This window comes from Leopardus geoffroyi, chromosome D3, assembly GCF_018350155.1.
Source record: "Leopardus geoffroyi isolate Oge1 chromosome D3, O.geoffroyi_Oge1_pat1.0, whole genome shotgun sequence".
Taxonomy (NCBI): domain Eukaryota; kingdom Metazoa; phylum Chordata; class Mammalia; order Carnivora; family Felidae; genus Leopardus; species Leopardus geoffroyi.
Window position 1 is genome coordinate 12,984,120 of NC_059339.1, and position 10,472 is coordinate 12,994,591.

At 52.6% G+C, this 10,472-nt stretch overlaps 1 long non-coding RNA gene across 2 annotated transcripts; it reads right to left on the minus strand.

Moving 5' to 3' along the window:
- Nucleotides 1–324: 324 nt before the first annotated feature.
- LOC123587891 lies at nucleotides 325–10,136 on the minus strand. Of its 2 annotated transcripts, none has more exons than XR_006707587.1 (3): nucleotides 9,922–10,136; nucleotides 4,880–5,377; nucleotides 325–512 (listed from the first exon to the last, which is right to left on the minus strand). It is a non-coding gene; the product is annotated as an uncharacterized LOC123587891 (long non-coding RNA). The 2 variants fall into 2 exon arrangements; XR_006707586.1 differs by lacking the exon at nucleotides 325–512 and adding an exon at nucleotides 2,575–4,352 and having other exon boundaries at nucleotides 9,922–10,135.
- Nucleotides 10,137–10,472: the final 336 nt, after the last annotated feature.

Here is a 10,472-nt window from a genome sequence, read left to right on the forward strand (position 1 = left end):
TTCACCATCACTCTCCAGCAGCGTGCTTGAGGAACTGTGCTTTTCATCCCTGCCACGTGGAGCCCCGTGGGTCTCGAGACCCTAGTCCCAAGAGGGACAACGCTTCCATCGCCGGGCTCAGTAATAATCCGCTCATTAAACTCAAACCTATGGCTGCCCCCAGCCACTTTGAGTAACTCTTGCCAGAAAGCCAAGCAGTCGCCATGCTGGCAACAATTTATTTTTAATATAATTTATTGTCAAATTGGCTTACATACAACACCCAGTGCTCATCCCAACAAGCGCCCTCCTCCATGCCCATCACCCACTTTCCCCTCTCCCCAGCCCCCCATCAACCCTCAGTTTGTTCTCTGTGTTGAAGAGTCTCTTAGGGTTTGGCAACAATTTATTTATCCATTCTTCCGTGGATGGAAATTTGAGTCGTACGCAACTTTCAGCTACTGTGGATAAAGCTACTATAAAAGTTTCTGCACGTTTTTTGTGAACACCTGTTGCCATATGGGTCAACACACCTACGAGTGGAACAAGGAGGTTATAAGATGGGCATACAACCTAACGTTACAGTTTCCAAAGTGGTTGCACCATTTTATACCAACAGTGTAAGAGTTCTGGTTGGTCCACATCCTTGCCGACATGTAGTGTGGCCAGACTCTTATTGTAACTATTCTAGGGGGGTGAGATAGCTCGTTGTGCCCTAAGGTTGCATTACCCTGATGGCTAATGACGCTGAGAACCCTTCCCTGTGCTAATAAGCCATGCTTGGAGCTTTTCTTCTCAAATGCCTATTCAAGTCTTTTGCCCATTTTATTGAGTTGCCTTTTTATTATGAACTTGTGAGTGTTTTTAATATATTCTGGATACAAGTCCACAAGATATATTTGTTGCAAGCATTTTTTTCCTCATCTCGTGCCTGGCCTTTTCATCTTTAATGGGGTCTTTTGGTAAGCAGGAGTTTTAATTTTGATGAAGTACAATTTATCTTTTTTTCCCCTTTATGCTTAGTGCATTTAGTGTCTTTTCTAATAAATCTTTTGCATACTCCCAAGATTGCTACGCTATTCTCCTGGGTTTTTTTCTTCTAAAAGGTTCGTGGGTCAGCACTCACATTTAGGTCTATGATCCTTCTCAAATTAGTTTTTGTCCATCAGGCAACGTAAGGATTGAGGTTTATATTTTCAAACGTTTATCCGGTTCTTCCAGTGCTATTGGTTGAAAAGACTTTCCTTTCCTAATGGAACTGGGGCATTTGCTGAAAATTCTATGTGTGCGAATTTATTTCTGGATTCCGGATTCTGTTCCACTGCGCTGTCTGTCCTTAAAATCATATTCTTACTTAGCTTTTTCCCCCATCTCAGCACGTTTCCATCACCCCTCATCTGAGAGAACCCTCACAGATTCCCATCACAGGCTCTGTTTGGGGAGAAACAGACCTAAAACAAACAGACATGCAGATTAATAGCTAAATGAGATACTTTCAGGTGCTATTTAGTGCTAGGAACAAGATAAAAAATGGTAATACTGAGGAAAGGGACATGTTGAGGCCCACTGACTTAGACAATGGGAGGTCAGGAGAGAGTGTCATGATCTGTTCTGGCAATGCCCTAGCTGGGTTTTGTTAATAAAGTTTTATTGGCACCCAGCCACACCCATATGTTCACATATTGCTTGTGACTGCTTTCCTGCCCTAACGGCAGAGGGGAGCAGTTGTAGCAGAAACCATATGGCCTGCAAAGCCTAAAATATTTACTATCTGGCCCTTTAGGAAAAGTTTGTTGACCTCCATCTTATCACTAGACTTTGAAACTTCCTGTTGACATGCCTGGGGTCGGAAGCAAGCAAGCAAGTTGCCTAAGATAGGTACTTCTTATAACCTAATCTCTCTTCTCCCATTCTCTTTGAACTTGTAGGTTTGTGCTCTTAAAGATGATTTCATTGGCTTTTTTAGTGAGCTTCCAATAGGAAATAGAGATATACGTCTCCGATCCACGCAGGTAATGATGATTTTTGAAGAAGCATCTATGGGTCCATAGAAACGAGTCTTCAGAAAACGCTAAGATGGAAAGTAATTTCCACAGAGAGGAAGTTAAATACACTATATATCACCAAGGCAGGTGTCTCTTTCTGCTCACATAATGAAGATTTTGTGTATCCGGAGCAAAACGACAACAACGAGAAAAAAATTGTTTGTTGTTTTCAAATGAAACTGATCATGCGCATTGTCCTTTATTTGGAAATTGTCTTTCACACCTTTTTTGGTTTGTTAAAAAATGTGCTTTCTAAAGCAAATGGACCAATGGTAATTCAAGCATGGCAGAGACTTTTTTTAGTCTCTGTCAAAAGAAAAACTGACAGCTTAATGCTAGTCCATCTAATTCTTCAGAAATTACACTGATCTATAAATTTAAAAATATTTTAAAAAGGGGGCGCCCGGGTGGCTCAGTCGGTTAAGCGTTCGACTTCGGCTCAGGTCATGATCTCAGTTTGTGGGTTCGAGCCCCGCGTGAGGCTCTGTGCTGACAGCTCAGAGCCTGGAGCCTGCTTCAGATTCTGTGTCTCCCTCTCTCTCTCTCTCTCTCTCTACCCCTCCCCTGCTGGCACTGTCTCACCTCAAAAATAAATAAAAACATTAAAAAACAAATTTAGAAATTACACTGATCTATAAAATACCAAGGTCTGGGAACCAAAGAATAAGGTGTGATAACAGGGCCATCTGGTGCCGTCTACCATCCACCTCCCTTGCCCCTCCCTAGAGCGCTGTGTTGAGCGGGATTCTGAGGCCCTGTCTGATCTCACAGGAGTGTGTAGTGATAGTGATCAATTAGTGATGTCTGCTAGTGATCGATTAGTGATGGCTGCTAGTGATCGATTAGTGATGTCTGCATGACTGCAGCAAGCCTCCCCACCATGCACCTGCCTTCTCTAATGAGCATTATTATCAGCAAATATGCACTTATGGATCCAGTCTTGAGATCCAGGTGGTTCCACGGCCACAGAGCACCCAGCAGACAGGAACCAGCCTACTCACAAACATGCCCTAAAGCAACAAAAGAGGAACTTTCCTTGGCTGTTTGCACCAGCAGAAAACAGCTTGGGGTAAGGACCTCAAAGATGACATTAAAGACAGAAGCAAGGGTGTCATCATAAGCTAGAGCCTGCTTCCCCACAGCAACCACGTGACGGTGAGTGGGCCTGGCCAATGAGACGGTCCCATCCAAATCAAATATAACACCAGGCGGCACTATGCATACGATTATAAAATTCAAATAGCATCTAAGATCTTTTTTAACCTCTTTCCCCAACGTCTCCCCAAAGGACCGACGCCGGGGGACGGCACCACCCTCTTCCCAGGAGCACACATGTGAGCTAGACAAGATCACAGGAACGATTTACATACAAGCGGAGGTACCCATGACTGAGAGGCAGGGAGGGAAGGAGGGCGGTTTGCTTTGAACAGTCTACCCTTTAGCTTTGCACCGTGTACAGGCAACACCTATTCAAAGCTAATTTTCAAAAGCTTAAAACCATCACCACTTTCACTTCATGAGGGAAAGGGTATTTGCTGATCACTGAAGGAAAACTAAAAAGGACACGGTCACAGAATAAAGGGCCATCTTTCCCCAGAGAAAAGAGGTGGCACTCTTCTCTGCGTACAGAAACAGAACACACAGCCACAGTTTTGGGTAAATGCAAAAAAACCAAACTTTTCTTTTGCAATGTTACATCGCACGCAATTGTCTTTTTGATAAAAGGTTGTTATGGGGGGGGGGGGGGCTCTTAGGCAGTAATAGCTTGAAGCAAAACCTCCTCCAATTTATTCCAGCCGATTGCTTTCATCATATCACTGTCCGAAAAACCACCTTCGCCCGTGAACATGGGGGAACACTGGCGCGAACATCTTCGCTGATCTTTCAGAAGTCTTGGCGATTCGGGGCAAGACTCGGATAATTCAAGACCCAAGGCTGTAGATCTCTGGCGATTTCTCCCGCCCTCCCGCTGGGGGGCCTGGCGACAGGTCTGAGGTCCAGCCAGCAGGCGTTCGGATGAATACTTATATCTTGAATGAATGTATTAGAAAACAAAACTAAACTAAGCTGCTGTCAGGCACTTCTAAGGGCCTATTAAACTCTCAAAAACAGCCAAAAGCGGACATCCCATCACCCACTGCAGGGAGGAAACTGAAGCTCAGGGCAGTTAAGTGACTTACCTAGGAACACACAGCGTGCGAGAAATAAAGACAAAACTCAGACCCGCCTGAGGCCGAGAGCCAGCCTCACTCACCCAGAAATGCGCTCACATACCGGCTGTTCGCTCAGGTGTTTGCTCCCTTCTCGAATTTTTACTCCCAAGGGGTCCTGAGAGGAGAAAGCCAACTGAGGGAAAGAGGAGGGAGCCAAGGGACACGGGCCTCAAGTGCTACTCGCATCTAGGTCTGGGAGTGGGGACGGGCACTGGCCCACCCTTGGACTTTACAGACCCCTTGTCAGGTGCCTGGTCTGTGTATAGGTGAAACCCACCCTACAGAAATGACTCGGGAGGCCGGGCGCCGCGGGCCTGGTGAGCCGAAAGGGCATTTTCCTGATACACGTACACATTCGAACTAGGCCAGGCCATCTAGCTCTCTGCCCACCCCGGCCTGAGCCTGGAAACCATCTCTTAAATATTAAAGCGGGTGGCCTCTAAGCTAAGAGATTAAACAAGAGGCAGCCTTCTTATCTCAGGTAGGAGATTTGGAAGCCCTCCTGGTGAGGTTGGAACAAGATCCCTTCAGGAGGTAAACTAATCACCGTGAAAGCTTTTGAGGGCGGAGGGGAAGGAGCGACAGCCCCACCCAGCCCAGCCTAATTCCCCCACAGTGATCCAAATAAGGGAATAAACGTACCCGCTGGAACCTGCAGCTGCAAAGCCCCGAGAGGCAGACGAGAGAGGCAAGGGACGGTCGGGCCCATTTCACAGATGGGGCTCCTCAAGTCTCAGAGGGGCACCATGGGACATAGCACTCCCCAAAGACACGCTCGGGAAGCCGCCCAGGGTCCCCCTGCACGACTGGCCTGCCCTCCGCTCTGAAAGGTGATCTGGCAGTGTGCTAGGAGCTGAGAGTTAAAGAGGAGTTTTGCGAGTCAGTGGTCAAACCGCTGGAGGCTGGAAATCGGCCGCGAGGGGGGTGCGGGCATCACGGGACCCAACATAGACATCAAAGGTGCTTGTGTTCTCTTGTGTGTCTCTTTTGTGTTTTCCAGGGAACCGGTTTGTACCAGCACGAGGTCATGGGAGGTGATAAAAATGCTTCCAGAAAGGTTTCAGTTCACCTCCTGGCTTTTCCGCAATGAGCCTGGGGCCTTGGCCAGTTATCTATCCCTCTGGGCCTCAGTTTCCTCATCTGTAAGACAGAGTTGAAGCTGGTAACTATGTCATAGGGTATGTGAGGATTAAATGGCGGGGGGGGGGGGGGTGTGTGTGGGATGGGTGGCTTAACACAGGCCTAGCTGGTGCTTAATCAACGCTAGCTTTCCTAGCAATTAAAGTAATAATACGGGGGGGGGGGGGGGGGGGGGGCGCCTGGCTGGCTCAGTCGGCAGAGCAAGCAACTCAATCTCAGGGTCTTGAGTTCAAGCCCCACACTGGGCATGGAGCCTACTTAAATAATAATAATAATAATAATAATAATACATTCATTGGTTTCCTTCTCCCGGCAATTTCTTTTTCCTGCCCAGATTAGGGCCATCCTCTCCCTCTGGAGCCCCACATGCGGGGATACCATGGGATGAAGGCAGCGTGAGGTAACCAGAAGAATTTAAACTTCAGAACCCCAAGTTCTGAGCCACTTACCAGCCGCAGGAGCTCGGGCAAGTCACGTGACTCCTGGCATCCGATGGTCCCTCCTGAGTACAGGTGGGAGGACGCTACCTATCGCGAGTCGGCCCGGTTACATGAGCCAAATGGAAAGCACAGAGCAGGGGCGCACCATCTGGCATGACACAGGATGCTGTCGACCTCGGGATCACTGTCACGCCTGTCTCCCCCAGCCGATGTGTGCTTGCAAGGGCGACGGCTGTGCCCGGCACACAGTAGGTGCCCGGGGACTTCCAATGGAAGGAAATCAATCGCCTGGGTCAACAGGTCTCCCAGGAGGCCAGCAGCGGGACCGAGGTGCCCTCGAGAGGAGCCAGCAGGATCCCTGCTCACCTGGGCCGTGTTCCTCACCAGCCTGGGTGGCATCCCAGGACCTGAGCCGTCATTCTCATCGCTCAGTCACAGCTAAGAGGTACACAGAGACCGGCTGGGCTGGTTTTATAGTTATAACCCCCGCTCCCCCGGAGAAACACACTGTCGCATCCAGGCACGTGTGCCCAGGCCCTTCCTGCCCCCACCCCCCTCCTCCCCACCCCCAGGAGAACGCGGTGGCTTCCCAGCTCTGGGAGTCCTGCCCACCCTGCAAGGCTCAGCTCAGGTATCTCTTCCCTTAAAGAGGAAGGAACACTGCCGGGTTGGAGACACATGGACTGTTGACACGGCTACATTCCCTGCCCTAGGCTAAGACACAGGCTGCAGACACACAGACCTAGTTCCAAATCCACTCTGGGTGACTTTAGGCAAATCATTGGACCATGCAGAGGCTTGATTTCTTGAAAAATTCCCCTGAGCTATTGCAGGCATTAAATAACCACCCCCCCAAAAAGAGGGGGGTACTAAGTAAGCCACAGTGCCTGGTACTTAGCCAGCCCTTGATAAATGATAAATGATGGCTGTTATTTTTACTGAAGAGAAGTCCCATTTTCTCCACCTACCTCCCAACACACACGCACGCACACACACACACACACACACACACACACACCCCTTAAACACAGGGCATATATTTGTTCGGGACTGGCTGGCGATACAAGGCAGTGAAAGGTTTGCCTCTGGGACAAAGAATTGCACACTGGGAACAAATGACGATGAAGGAATCAGCCGGAGCGTTCTGGAGGTGAGGGAGGCCAACTTGCCAGGGTAACAACGATTCGTCGGCTCCAGACAAGACGGAGCTCTCAACCATCAGGCTTCTAAACTTCCCCGAGTCCCCATTTCCTCGTCTGTAAGACACGTCACGAGGTTGTAGGAGCAACGCTGACCCAAGCCTCATAAAGCACGGGGGCACAGGAGGGATGAAAAATGTCAACCTGGGGGCGCCCGGGTGGCTCAGCCGGTGAAGCGTCCGACTGTTGATTTCCGCTCAGATCTCAGGATCGTGAGATCGAAAGTCGCGTGGGGCTCTGCGCCGTGGAGCCTGCTTGAGATTCTTTCCTCTGCCTCCCTCTGCTCCTCCCCCACCTCTAAAAAAATTTTTTTTTAAATGTTAGCCTTTGTCAGTACAAATGCTACAAGCGGTAATAAACCCCAGGGAGTGAAGGGCTAAGGAGAAAGAAAGAAAAGCTGAAATAAAACCCGCCCCGGGCCTTCCTTCTGTCTTGGAACGGGAAAGGACCTGTGCAGGCAAGAGTCGTAGTGGTTAGAAATGTGCTCAGTTACAAGTAATAAAGTATCTCTCCAGGCCGGCCTGAAACAATAGGGCTTGATCTCCCCCTCCAACTCCGCCACGGTAAGCTGCCCAGGGCTGTTTGCGAGCTCCCCGGATGCCAGGGGTCGAGACCCACATTACTTGACCTCAGTTCGGGGACTCAGCTCCGCCGTGAGCCTCTCCTGCCAGCCTCCAAAAGCCACGGGGATTGGAGAGAGGGGACGTTTCCCAGAACGCCCCACGGAGCTGCACTGGGTCCCACTGGCCAGTCCTGGGCCACATGGCTTCGCGTTCGCCAAGGAAGCCCCGGCAAAGAGACGGGGTTTACCAGGACTCTTTGGAGGCCCACGGTACGTCGGCCCCTGGGGCTGGGCCCACCTTCCCCGGAGAGTAGACCCTGCCACCTTGTTCTCCTTCAACAATGAGATTTTATGAGCAAGCACGAAGGGGAGGAGGGTGGGGGCACCCACTGTGATCCTCCCTGGGACGCGCGTGTGGAGAACGGGGAACAGAAGCAGCGATGATCCCGTCCCCTACCCCGCCCCCCAGGAGGTGAAGATCAATCAAGGCCTCAGGGGGGGCCTCCCTGATACCTGCTGTGTGATACCGCGGGAGGGACAGGAGATTCGGACCCTGCCCCTCCAAGAACACTGTAGTCAAGTCCCCATCACAAGACACACATACATAGTGGTCTAAAGGAGGGACCGCCCTCCCCGCCCCCACCCAATCGCTCCTGGCTGGACTCATTTACTGGATCGCAGCGTCCTGGGCCTGAAGAGTGGGCAGGGTGGCCGGGGAGGTGGGGGCGGGGGGGGGGGGGGGGAGGCGGAGGTGGAACAGGTGGGGGCGCTCCTGGCAAAGCGCTCAGCCTGAGCAAAGACGGACAGGAGTCAGTCGTTCTAGAAAATAGCCTCTTTGCCACACGGAAAACGCTTTTATTCAATGTCAGGGTCTGCACCGTAGGCCAGGTACACAGAGGCGTCCCAGTCCCAGTCCTCGGTGAGCTAACGGTCCTTCAGGGACCGCATGCCCTGCTAACCCCCTAGTACAAAACCACCCGACCACCCACACAGAGATACCAGCCGCCGTAAGTCTGCCGGAAGCCAAACTCTGCACCAAGCACTCCACAGCCACAGTTTCATTTGATTGGTGCAAGCCAACTGTAGGCACCATGAAGACACGCATTGTGCAGATGAGGAAACCGAGGCTCAAGCACCTTAAAGCGGTAGGATGTGAGGGGCACGTCGGTGGAGTGCAAGAATACTCAGGCGCACACATTCTATGAGACCCTGAGCAAGTCCTGTCCCCTCTCTGGGGCCTCAGCCTTCCCATCTGGAAAAGGGACGCGGAGAGCTCTAGGAGCTGCAAGCTTCTAAGATGGTTCTCAAACCCTGCTGCGTGTTAGAAACACCTGGGGACCTTCCAAAACTCCGGATGCCCAGGCCGGGTCGCAGGCCGATTAAATTAGAATGGGGGGGCGCGGTGGGGGGGCTGGGGGAAAGCCAGGCGTTGGGGTATTTTTGTTTTGTTAAAGCGTCCAGGTGATTCCAACATGCGGCCACATTTGGGAACCCCTGATCCAAAGATTCCAATTTCCTGGCCTCCTGGGCTGTTCCTGACATGGCCTGGTATAGAATGAAGGTATTGAGCCAAAAATAAAATTAAATTAAATATCCAGAACAGGCAAATCCATAGAGACTGAAAGCAGATTAGTGGTTGCCAGGGGCTGGTGGGGGGAGAGTTGGAAATGACTGCTTAATGGGTCTGAGTTTCCTTTTGGGGTGATGAAAATGTTCCGGAACTAGAGAGAGGTGTTCGTGGCACAACAACGTGAATGTATTAATGCCATCGACCTGCACACTTCAAAGTGGTTACCATGGCAAATTCTACGTTGCGTCTGTTTTGCCACCATACCCAAAAAACAAAGAGGATGGAAATAAACGTAAAAATAATGACGTAATTCAGGTAAAAATAGGGTGTCTCTGGGAAGGTCAGGACTTTGCGGTCAAGGGCAGAGCTCGGCCCCCCGGAGGCAGACTCGGGTCCAAAGCCCCACTCCTGCAACTCCCTCCCGGGGTGCTGTGTGACCCCCCACCCGAGCGCGTGACCTCGCCTCTCGGATCCTCTCGCGCGGATCCGGAAGAGGGAGGCGCGAATAGAAAGTGCTCGCAGGGCGCGCTCCAGGCGAGGCGCCCACTCGGAGCCACAGGAGCGCATCGCGGGGGTTTCGGGACACGGGGAACGCGGGCGCCCAGAGAGGGAAGGGACCGGCGCGCAGTCACCCAGCGGGGCAGAGGCCGAGCAGCCGCGCATCCGGGTTCCGGGCCGCACCCCCTCCCTCCCCCCCTGCCCCCCTCCCCCCTGCCCCCCCCCCCAGTCCCTCCCTACCCCCCCTCCGCGCGCGGCCCCAGCTCCCGACGCACCTGGTCCCCGGGCGCGGGGCGGGGCTCCCGACCCTCATCTGGCGCTGCCGGGGCCCGCACCCGCCTCCCGCCTTTCATCTCCCCTCCCCGCGGCTCCGGGCGCCGCTTTCCCGACGGGCCGGGTGACGCCAGGGCCTGAGCTCCCGGCTTCCGCGGGGTGCGGGGCGGGCGGGAGCGGCCGCCGCCAGGTGGGGCCGCCGCCAGGTGAGGCCCGCCCGCCGCGCCTCCGCGCCGCCTCCCGGTCTGTGGCGACACCTGGCGGCCGGCCGCGGAGGGGCACGGCCGCCGTGCCGAGGCCCGGCTTCCGTCCCCGGGATCAATTCTCTGGAGCACCTACTATGTGCCCGGGACGGCTCCAGGTGTCCGCGATTCGCACCGTCCCTGCGCCCCTGGACTTTGCAGACTTGCCCGAAACGAGATGTAAACAAGGCAACCGATGCAGGTTGTATCATTCCTTTGCTCAGATACACGGTAACAAGCGGGGGCGGGACGGCGGGAGGCTGTCCCCGCCTGGTCCGTCTAAGCAGACCACAGACTTACAAGAAGCTGAG